This window comes from Triticum urartu, chromosome 5, assembly GCF_003073215.2.
Source record: "Triticum urartu cultivar G1812 chromosome 5, Tu2.1, whole genome shotgun sequence".
Classification (NCBI taxonomy): Eukaryota; Viridiplantae; Streptophyta; class Magnoliopsida; order Poales; family Poaceae; genus Triticum; species Triticum urartu.
Window position 1 is genome coordinate 401,669,067 of NC_053026.1, and position 12,345 is coordinate 401,681,411.

Genomic DNA, 12,345 nt, shown 5'->3' on the forward strand with positions numbered 1-12,345 from the left:
TTGGTTATTGACCGGAGAGCGATCTCGGTCATGTCTACATGTCTCCCGAACCCGTAGGGTCTACACACTTAAGGTTCAGTGACACTAGGGTTGTAGAGATATGAATATGCAGTAACCCAAAAGTTGTTTGGAGTCCCGGATGAGATCCCGGACGTCACGAGGAGTTCCGAAATGGTCCGGAGGTGAAGAATTATATATAGGAAGTGCAGTTTCGGCCATCAGGAGAGTTTCGGGGGTCACCGGTATTGTACCGGGACCACCGGATGGGTCCCGGGGGACCACCGGGTGGGACCACCCATCCTGGAGGGCCCCATGGGCTGAAGTGGGGAGGGGAACCAGCCCATAGTGGGCTGGTGCGCCCCCTTGGCCCGCCCCCTACGCCTAGGGAAAGGAAGAGTCCTAAAGGGGGAAGGCACCTCCTAGGTGCCTTGGGGAGGATGGACTCCTCCCTGGCCGCACCCTTCCTTGGAGGAAGGGCCAAGGCTGCGCCCCCTCTCCCTTGGCCCTATATATAGTGGGGGGAAGGGAGGGCAGCCACACCTAAGCCCTGGCGCCTCCCTCTCCCTCTCCAACACCTCCTCCTCCTCCGTAGAGAACGGCGAAGCCCTGCTGCGGTGACTGCTGCATCCACCACCACGCCGTCGTGCTGCTGGATCTTCATCAACCTCTCCTCCCCCCTTGCTGGATCAAGAAGGAGGAGACGTCACGCTGACCGTACATGTGTTGAACGCGGAGGTGCCGTCCGTTCGGCGCTAGGATCTCCGGTGATTTGGATCACGTCGAGTACAACTTCCTCATCCCCGTTCTTTGAACGCTTCCGCGCGTGATCTACAAAGGTATGTAGATGCAATCCGATCACTCGTTGCTAGATGAACTCATAGATGGATCTTGGTTAAACCGTAGGAAATTTTTTGTTTTCTACAACGTTCCCCAACAGTGGCATCATGAGCTAGTCTATGCGTAGTTCTTTTGCACGAGTAGAACACAATTTGTTGTGGGCGTGATGTTGTCAACTTTCTTGCCGCTACTAGTCTTATCTTGCTTCAACGGTATTGTGGGATGAAGCGGCCCGGACCAACCTTACACGTACGCTTACGTGAGACCGGTTCCACCGACTAAGCATGCACTAGTTGCATAAGGTGGCTGGCGGGTGTCTGTCTCTCCCACTTTAGTTGGAGCGGATTCGATGAAAAGGGTCCTTATGAAGGGTAAATAGAAGTTGACAAATCACGTTGTGGCTTTCACGTAGGTAAGAAAACGTTCTTGCTAGAACCCTATTCGAGCCACGTAAAACTTGCAACAACAATTAGAGGACGTCTAACTTGTTTTTGCAGCAAGTGTTTTGTGATGTGATATGGCCAAAGTTGTGATGAATGATGAATGATATATATGTGATGTATGAGATGTTCATGCTATTGTAATAGGAATCACGACTTGCATGTCGATGAGTATGACAACCGGCAGGAGCCATAGGAGTTGTCTTTATTTTTTGTATGACCTGCGTGTCATTGAGAAACGCCATGTAAATTACTTTACTTTATTGCTAAACGCGTTAGCCATAGTAGTAGAAGTAATAGTTGGCGAGCAACTTCATGGAGACACGATGATGGAGATCATGATGATGGAGATCATGGTGTCATGCCGGTGACAAGATGATCATGGAGCCCCAAGATGGAGATCAAAGGAGCTATGTGATATTGGCCATATCATGTCACTATTATTATTTGATTGCATGTGATGTTTATCATGTTTTTGCATCTTGTTTACTTAGAACGACGGTAGTAAATAAGATGATCCCTCATAATAATTTCAAGAAAGTGTTCCCCCTAACTGTGCACCGTTGCGACAGTTCGTTGTTTCGAAGCACCACGTGATGATCGGGTGTGATAGATTCTAACGTTCACATACAACGGGTGTAAGACAGATTTACACATGCAAACACTTAGGTTGACTTGACGAGCCTAGCATGTACAGACATGGCCTCGGAACACAGAAGACCGAAAGGTCGAGCATGAGTCGTATAGAAGATACGATCAACATGAAGATGTTCACCGATATTGACTAGTCCGTCTCACGTGATGATCGGACACGGCCTAGTTAACTCGGATCATGTTATACTTAGATGACTGGAGGGATGTCTATCTGAGTGGGAGTTCATTGAATAATTTAAATAGATGAGCTTAATTATCATGAACTTAGTCTAAAATATTTACAATATGTCTTGTAGATCAAATGGCCCACGTTGTCCTCAACTTCAACGCGTTCCTAGAGAAAACCAAGCTGAAAGACGATGGCAGCAACTATACGGAATGGGTCCGGAACCTGAGGATCATCCTCATAGCCGCCAAGAAAGATTATGTCCTAGAAGCACCGCTAGGTGACGCACCCGTCCCACAGAACCAAGACGTTATGTACGCTTGGCAGACACGTGCTGATGATTACTCCCTTGTTCAGTGCGACATGCTTTACAGTTTAGAACCAGGGCTCCAAAAGCGTTTTGAGAGACACGGAGCATATGAGATGTTCGAAGAGCTGAAAATGGTTTTTCAAGCTCATGCCCGGGTCGAGAGATATGAAGTCTCCGACAAGTTCTTCAGCTGTAAGATGGAGGAAAATAGTTCTGTCAGCGAGCACATACTCAAAATGTCTGGGTTGCATAACCGCTTGACTCAGCTGGGAGTTAATCTCCCGGATGACGCGGTCATTGACAGAATCCTTCAGTCGCTTCCACCGAGCTACAAGAGCTTTGTGATGAACTTCAATATGCAGGGGATGGAAAAGACCATTCCTGAAGTATTTGCAATGCTGAAATCAGCAGAGGTAGAAGTCAAAAAGGAACATCAAGAGTTGATGGTGAATAAAACCACTAAGTTCAAGAAGGGCAAGGGAAAGAAAGCTTTCAAGAAGGACGGCAAGGGAGTTGCCGCGCCCGGCAAGCAAGCTGCCGGGAAGAAGCCAAAGAATGGACCCAAGCCCGAGACTGAGTGCTTTTATTGCAAGGAAAGTGGTCACTGGAAGTGGAACTGCCCCAAATACTTAGCGGACAAGAAGGCCGGCAAAACGAAAGGTATATGTGATATACATGTAATTGATGTGTACCTTGCCAGTACTCGTAGTAGCTCATGGGTATTTGATACCGGTGCGGTTGCTCACATTTGTAACTCAAAACAGGAGTTGCGGAATAAGCGGAGACTGGCGAAGGACGAGGTGACGATGCGCGTCGGGAATGGTTCCAAGGTCAATGTGATCGCCGTCGGCGCGCTACCTCTACATTTACCTTCGGGATTAGTTTTAAACCTTAATAATTGTTATTTAGTGCCAGCTTTGAGCATGAACATTGTATCAGGATCTCGTTTAATTCGAGATGGCTACTCATTTAAATCCGAGAATAATGGTTGTTCTATTTATATGAGATATGTTTTATGGTCATGCTCCGATGGTGAATGGTTTATTCTTAATGAATCTCGAGCGTAATGCTACACATGTTCATAGTGTGAGTACCAAAAGATGTAAGATTGATAATGATAGTCCCACATACTTGTGGCACTGCCGCCTTGGTCACATAGGTGTCAAACGCATGAAGAAGCTCCATGCTGATGGACTTTTAGAGTCTCTTGATTACGAATCATTTGACACGTGCGAACCATGCCTCATGGGTAAAATGACCAAGACTCCGTTCTCAGGAATAATGGAGCGAGCAACCAACTTATTGGAAATCATACATACTGATGTGTGCGGTCCAATGAGTGTTGAGGCTCGCGGTGGCTATCGTTATGTTCTCACCCTCACTGATGACTTGAGTAGATATGGGTATGTCTACTTAATGAAACACAAGTCTGAGACCTTTGAAAAGTTTAAGGAATTTCAGAGTGAGGTTGAGAATCAACGTGACAGGAAAATCAAGTTCCTGCGATCAGATCGTGGAGGAAAATACTTGAGTCACGAGTTTGGCACACACTTAAGAAAATGTGGAATAGTTTCACAACTCACGCCGCCTGGAACACCTCAGCGTAATGGTGTGTCCGAACGTCGTAATCGCACTCTATTAGATATGGTGCGATCTATGATGTCTCTTACCGATTTACCGCTATCTTTTTGGGGCTATGCTTTAGAGACTGCCGCATTCACTTTAAATAGGGCTCCGTTGAAATCCGTTGAGACGACACCGTATGAATTATGGTTTGGGAAGAAACCTAAGCTGTCGTTTCTAAAAGTTTGGGGATGCGATGCTTATGTCAAGAAACTTCAACCTGAAAAGCTCGAACCCAAGTCGAAAAAATGCGTCTTCATTGGATACCCTAAAGAAACTATTGGGTATACCTTCTACCTCAGATCCGAAGGCAAGATCTTTGTTGCCAAGAATGGATCCTTTCTAGAGAAGGAGTTTCTCTCGAAAGAAGTAAGTGGGAAGAAAGTAGAACTTGATGAAGTATTACCTCTTGAACCGGAAAATGGCGCAACTCAAGAAAATGTTCCTGAGGTGCCTACACCGACTAGAGAGGAAGTTAATCAGGATACTTCTGATCAAGCTCCTACTGAAATTCAAAGGTCCACAAGGACACATTTCGCACCAGATTGATACGGCAACCCTGTCTTGGAAATCATGTTGTTAGACAACGATGAACCTTCGAACTATGAAGAAGCGATGGCGGGCCTGGATTCCGACAAATGGCTGGAAGCCATGAAATCCAAGATAGGATCCATGTATGAAAACGAAGTATGGACTTTGACTGACTTGCCCGTAGAGCGGCGAGCCATAGAAAATAAATGGATTTTTAAGAAGAAGACAGACGTGGATGGTAATGTGACCATCTATAAAGCTCGGCTTGTCGCTAAGGGTTATCGACAAGTTCAAGGGGTTGACTACGATGAGACTTTCTCACCGGTAGCGAAGCTAAAGTCCGTCCGAATCATGTTAGCAATTGCCGCATTCTACGATTATGAGATATGGCAAATGGACGTCAAAACGGCATTCCTTAATGGTTTCCTTAAGGAAGAATTGTATATGATGCAGCCGAAAGGTTTTGTCGATCCTAAATATGCTGACAAGGTGTGCAAGCTCCAACGCTTGATTTATGGGCTGGTGCAAGCATCTCGGAGTTGGAACATTCGCTTTGATGAGATGATCAAAGCGTTTGGGTTTATGCAGACTTATGGAGAAGCCTGCGTTTACAAGAAAGTGAGTGGGAGCTCTATAGCATTTCTCATATTATATGTAGATGACATACTTTTGATGGGAAATGATATAGAGCTTTTGGACAGCATTAAGGCCTACTTGAATAAGATTTTTTCAATGAAGGACCTTGGAGAAGCTGCTTATATATTAGGCATCAAGATCTACAGAGATAGATCAAGATGCCTCATAGGTCTTTCACAAAGCACATACCTTGACAAGATATTGAAAAAGTTCAATATGGATCAGTCTAAGAAGGGGTTCTTGCCTGTATTGCAAGGTGTGAAATTGAGCTCAGCTCAATGTCCGACCACGGCAGAAGATATAGAAGAGATGAGTGTCATCCCCTATGCCTCAGCCATAGGGTCTATTATGTATGCCATGCTGTGTACCAGACCTGATGTAAACCTTGCCGTAAGTTTGGTAGGAAGGTACCAAAGTAATCCCGGCAAGGAACACTGGACAGCGGTCAAGAATATCCTGAAGTACCTGAAAAGGACTAAGGAAATGTTTCTCGTTTATGGAGGTGACGAAGAGCTCGTCGTAAAAGGTTACGTCGACGCTAGCTTCGACACAGATCTGGATGACTCTAAGTCACAAACCGGATACGTGTATATTTTGAATGGTGGGGCAGTAAGCTGGTGCAGTTGCAAGCAGAGCGTCGTGGCGGGATCTACATGTGAAGCAGAGTACATGGCAGCCTCGGATACAGCGCATGAAGAAATTTGGGTGAAGGAGTTCATCACCGACCTAGGAGTCATACCCAATGCATCGGGGCCAATCAAACTCTTCTGTGACAACACTGGAGCTATTGCACTTGCCAAGGAGCCCAGGTTTCACAAGAAGACCAGGCACATCAAGCGTCGCTTCAACTCCATTCATGAAAATGTTCAAGATGGAGACATAGATATTCGTAAAGTACATACGGACCTGAATGTAGCAGATCCTTTGACTAAACCTCTCCCTAGAGCAAAACATGATCAACACCAGAATTCCATGGGTGTTCGATTCATCACAATGTAATTAGATTATTGACTCTAGTGCAAGTGGGAGACTGTTGGAAATATGCCCTAGAGGCAATAATAAAAGCATTATTATTATATTTCCTTATTCATGATAATTGTCTTTATTCATGCTATAATTGTGTTATCCGGAAATCGTAATACATGTGTGAATAATAGACACCAACATGTCCCTAGTAAGCCTCTAGGTGACTAGCTCGTTGATCAACAGATAGTCATGGTTTCCTGACTATGGACATTGGATGTCATTGATAACGAGATCACATCATTAGGAGAATGATGTGATGGACAAGACCCAATCCTAAACATAGCACAAGATCGTATAGTTTGTTTGCTAGAGTTTTCCAATGTCAAGTATCTTTTCCTTAGACCATGAGATCGTGTAACTCCCGGATACCGTAGGAGTGTTTTGGGTGTACCAAACGTCACAACGTAACTGGGTGAGTATAAAGGTATACTACGGGTATCTCCGAAAATGTCTGTTGGGTTGACACGGATCAAGACTGGGATTTGTCACTCCCTGTGACGGAGAGGTATCACTAGGCCCACTCGGTAATGCATCATCATAATGAGCTCAAAGTGACCAAGTGTCTGGTCACGGGATCATGCATTACGGTACGAGTAAAGTGACTTGCCGGTAACGAGATTGAACGAGGTATTGGGATACCGACGATCGAATCTCGGGCAAGTAACATACCGATTGACAAAGGGAATTGTATACGGGGTTGCTTGAATCCTCGACATCGTGGTTCATCCGATGAGATCATTGAGGAGCATGTGGGAGCCAACATGGGTATCCAGATCCCGCTGTTGGTTATTGACCGGAGAGCGATCTTGGTCATGTCTACATGTCTCCCGAACCCGTAGGGTCTACACACTTAAGGTTCGGTGACGCTAGGGTTGTAGGGATATGTATATGCAGTAACCCGAATGTTGTTCGGAGTCCCGGATGAGATCCCGGACGTCACGAGGAGTTCCGGAATGGTCCGGAGGTAAAGAATTATATATGGGAAGTCTTGTTTTGGTCACCGGAAAGGTTTCGCGCATTATCGGTATTGTACCGGGAGTGCCGAAAGGGGTCCGGGGGTCCACCAAGGGGGTCCACCTGCCCCGGGGGGCCACATGGGCTGTAGGGGTGTGCGCCTTGGCCTATATGGGCCAAGGGCACCAGCCCCAAGAGGCCCATGCGCCAAGAGATGAGGGAAAGGAAGAGTCCTAAAGGGGGAAGGCACCTCCTAGGTGTCTTGGGGAGGATGGACTCCTCCCTGGCCGCATCCTTCCTTGGAGGAAGGGCCAAGGCTGCGCCCCCCCCCCTCTTCCTTGGCCCTATATATAGTGGGGGGAAGGGAGGGCAGCCACACCTAAGCCCTGGCGCCTCCATCTCCCTCTCCCTCTCCAACACCTCCTCCTCCTCCGTAGAGCTTGGCGAAGCCCTGACGGAGTACTGCAGCTCCACCACCACCACGCCGTCGTGCTGCTGCTGGAGCCATCTTCCTCAACCTCTCCTTCCCCTTGCTGGATCAAGAAGGAGGAGACGTCACGCTGACCGTACGTGTGTTGAACACGGAGGTGCCGTCCGTTCGGCGCTAGGATCTCCGGTGATTTGGATCACGTCGAGTACGCCTTCCTCATCCCCGTTCTTTGAACGCTTCCGCGCGTGATCTACAAAGGTATGTAGATGCAATCCGATCACTCGTTGCTAGATGAACTCCTAAATAGATTTTGATGAAACCGTAGGAAAATTTTTGTTTTCTGCAACGTTCCCCAACAGTTACCACATTAGCGTTGGCCGGACCGACCCCAACGTGCATGCACACATGCGTACTAGCTAGCACAAGAAACTGATCTCGTCAAGAAATGGTTTGCCAGCCGGTATAGCTGAACAATTTTTCGTCGCACCAAAAAAATAAGGTGACCGTGTCCATATGCGCCCGGACAATTTCAGCGCAAGCAGAAAGCGACCCATGATGCCTGCCGCTGTACGCTACAGTAGTCCGGACGCTTTTCTATATCCGGTCCCCCATAGACTCTTCGCCCCAGCATCAGAGTACATTTCCCCGGGACCAGCGTCCGTGCCCGACACGATCTACAAAGTGGTTAACTAGCCAATGATCCGTGCTCTGTTCGCATATGGATCCACAAAAAGGGATGTCTCCGCATCGGGAATCAGCCGTGTGGTGCGGGGGGAGGGAGGATGGCTGGTGGGTGCTGCCTTTTTTTCTGGGGACAGAATATGCATGCATGCATGCAAGCAGGTTAAAATAATTGCCGCATGGACCTACAGTGATCGGGCTTAGTTTAATATAAGATCGCACCTCTTACCCTCCAACGCTAAGCAGAACATTTTTTTATGCCAAATCCACAGATGCCGGTCGTTGGGGGATATTTTTTTTTGTTAGAGTCAGCTATGCCACAAAAAATGCGCCACGCTCTAATGGTTCACATATTATATTCAGTCAACGGACCAGGATGCCATTTTTGTTGCATGTGTCCACTTAATTTGTCGCCAAATTTTATTTTAGTCGCTTGGCCACGTCGGTGCATCTTTACACCCTTGGTTTTTATTTAATAGTAAGCAAACAAACAAAAAGGAATTTCGAAAAAATTTAGGGAGAAATATCTGATTTAGGTCGATTTAAAGTTAAGGTCTCCTCTTGTGCACTAGGACCCCGGGGAATCCCTCCTTATTCACCGGCCCGACAAGCCACGGGCGGGATTAACCCCCGAATATGCAGTGTACCCTTCGGACACCCATCTTGGTGATGGGTGATTGGCCCTTCGCACGGCCTCTTAATGGGTGAGAGGATCACGCCCCTGATGGTATGTCATGGAAAAACCTGCTTTGCTGGTTCTTGTGACCCAAAAGCGCCGGCATATCAGTACATCGCGAGCTTCTCTGTATGGCGCGCCGAAACTGCAGCCGCGCTTCCCTATCCGCCTTTGGTAAGCCTCCTCACACCCCCCCTCCCCATATTTTTTCCTTTTCGTGTCTAAATACCAATGACAATCGAACTGAGGATCTCAAGTGCGCAATGAAATCACCCCCTAGTGGTTTATTGCCATGGGTTTACCATCCCAACAACAAAATTAACCCTAATTGTGAACCACCCCCGCACCGTCTCCTTTTCCATTTTTTTCTTTCATTTCTTTATTGTGTTGTCCAGAACAGTCGAATGAGGAAACTATTTAAGATGTAGCAGGGTTTTATCGTTGGTCCCAATGCTTCTCATCGTAAATCGGAGATAACGAGGATATTCTCTCACGTCATTAACTCGTTTTTCGTACCATTGAGATCTATTGATTGACATTTCATCTCACTTCAGTGATCCAATCTGTACTTCACATTTTTTTAATGCCACAACATATGTTAGGTCGCGCGGCATGTCATGATCACCGGCAGCAAAATTTTTAAACACGATAAGTTTGTTTACATCTTACCTCGTAAGAGGAAAACATCAATACCCCCCCCCCCCAACAACAAGATGTGTTTTTCTCGTGGTTCATGTTGTTCTCCTCTTACGAGGTAAGAAGCAAACAAACTTATCATGATTAAAATGTTTGCTGACGGCGAAAGTGCGCTGAATAGGTTAGGGCGATAACGCATGCGATGTTCATTTACTTATACTGACGATGTTTTTTTTTGCATGGTGGCACAATGCACGCGATGATCTACCCGCTCATGGTGCAACATCAGGTATCGTATGTTGTTTGCAACAACGCGCCCATGAAGCCTCGTCTACGTGTGTTAGTTCTGCTGGTTCTTCGGTGCACCCTTTCCAAAAAGGGGATGTTTTTACTCAAGGGTTTTGTGCTGTATCGCGGGGGGACGGGGTGGGGTGTGTGTCAGGGGGGTTGGTGTGGTTTGTGGTAGGGTCCCCTCCCCTACCCTCAGCGAGAACTCCCATTCTTCCAAACAAGGAGGGATCCCGGTTGTCTATTCATCTCAATAGACTATGGCAGGATCGACTTGACAATTTTTATTTAATAACAAGAAAATAAACAAAAAGGAATTTTGCAAAAATGAATGGAGGAAAGATTTGATTTAGGTCGTTTTAAAGTTAAGGTCTCCTTTTGTACACCCAGATCCCGGGGGAACCCCTGCTTATTTTTCCGGCCCGAGAAACCATGGGCGGGATTTACAGTGTACACTTAGGAGACCCATCTGGGTGAGGGACGATCGGCTCTCCCCATGGCCTCTTACTGGGTGAGATGCCCACGCCCCTGATGGTTTGTCAAGGGAAACCCTGCTTCGCTGGTTCTTGTGACCCCAAGGCGCCGGGATATAAGCAGAACGCGAGCTTCTCTCCCTAGCGCGACGAAACTCCGGCCGCGCTTTCCCTATCCGCCTGTGGTAAGCCCCCTCATCCTCTTCCCCCTGTTTCTTCATTTTATTGTCCAAATACAAACGATGATTTAACTGAGGATCTCAAGTGTGCAATGAAATCACCCCCTTGGTGGTTTATTGCCCGGGGTTTACCATCCCCAACAACAAAACTTAGCCCTAATTGTGAACCACCCCTGCAACGTCTCTTTCTCCAATATTTCTTTCATTTTCTTTTATTGTGTTCTCCATAACAGTCGAAAGAGGAAACTACTTGAGATGTAGCATGGATGATTCGGTGGTCCCAATGCTTCACTTCATACATCGGAGATAACGATGATATTCTTTCCCGCCATTAAACCGTTTTTCGCACCATTGAGAGCTACCGATTGACACTTCATCTCACTTCAGTGAACCAATCTATAATTCACATTTTTCAATGCCACACCACATGTTAGATCGCGTGGCTTGTAATGATCGTCGGCACCAAACCTTTTAATCCCGATATTTGTTTACTTCTTACCTCGTCTACACATGTTAGTTCTGACGTTTTTTGGTGCACTCTTTTCATAAACGCGGTGCCTTCACTCAAGGGATTTGTGCTGTATCAGGGGGACGAGGTGGGGTGTGTGTTCGGGGTGGGTGTGGTTGGTGGTGAGGTCCCCCACCCATCCCCTCGGTGGGAACTCCCATTCTCCCAAACAAGGATGGATGCCGATTGTCTGTTCATATCAATAGTCTATGGTGGAGTCGAATTGACAATTTTGCACATGACGTGGCATGACAACATCATCAGTAGCCATATTTTCTTTGCTCAAATACTTGTTTTTTTCCTAACACGCCTGAAACAATTCATATCTGTCCCTGTTTTAATATTCAATGTTTTTGTTTTCTCATTCGTCTCATCGCAGTTCAGCACCATGGGGAAAAAGGAAACACAGTGTCTTTCTCTACAACATGACACGATATTTTCATTTTCCACCAACACACAAGCAACTTAGGATTAGGACACACATCGTAATTGACATAAACCGTCCAACATAATTGTGGTAATGAGATATTACCATGCATGCACACACTCAGCACACTAACTGTAGCTATACGCGCTCGTGGTCCTCACCACGAGCACACTTTAGGTGATGGATGCAGACATAAACCTTCCAACATATTTTTGTGGTAATGAGATATTACCATGCATGCACACACTCAGCACACCAATGTTTAGTTATACGCGCATGTGCTCCTCACCACACACACGAGCACGCTTTAGCGGATGGCTGTAGACTTCATCTTCTCCATCGGATTCAGTATTTGTGATCCTCTCCGCAGCAGAGTTTTCACCGTCATCCACCTCCCCTGAACCAAGCTCAACCAGCTCGCTTATCTCATCTGGATCGTGCTCGCCAAACCCCTCCTCCTGACATGCATTGTTTGCAACGACTTCGCCCCCCCTTGCTGCCACGGTTTCGTCGATCACGACGGCCTGCAGGTTAGCAGTTTAAATCCAAGGTTCATATGATGTACAGAAGCTTTAGTGTGTTTTGGGGGCAATCATTTGCAAAACTTGTCTCCGCCTGATCACCCATAGGTGCACTTTGCTGTGCATTGCAGCTCAGAGCATCCGATGCAGCATGAACTTCTGGGGGTGGCATCAGCTGGGATGGATCCTGAAAAGCAGTTTCAGATTCAACCACGGGACTGGGAGCAAACAGGATTTGTTTTCACAATAACGGAAGCCACATATTTCACTTACCTCTTCAGAGCTGGTCAACGGAGTTGCCGTGTGATCAAGAAGACTTGCTGACACGGATCCAAGGTCGTCGCTCACC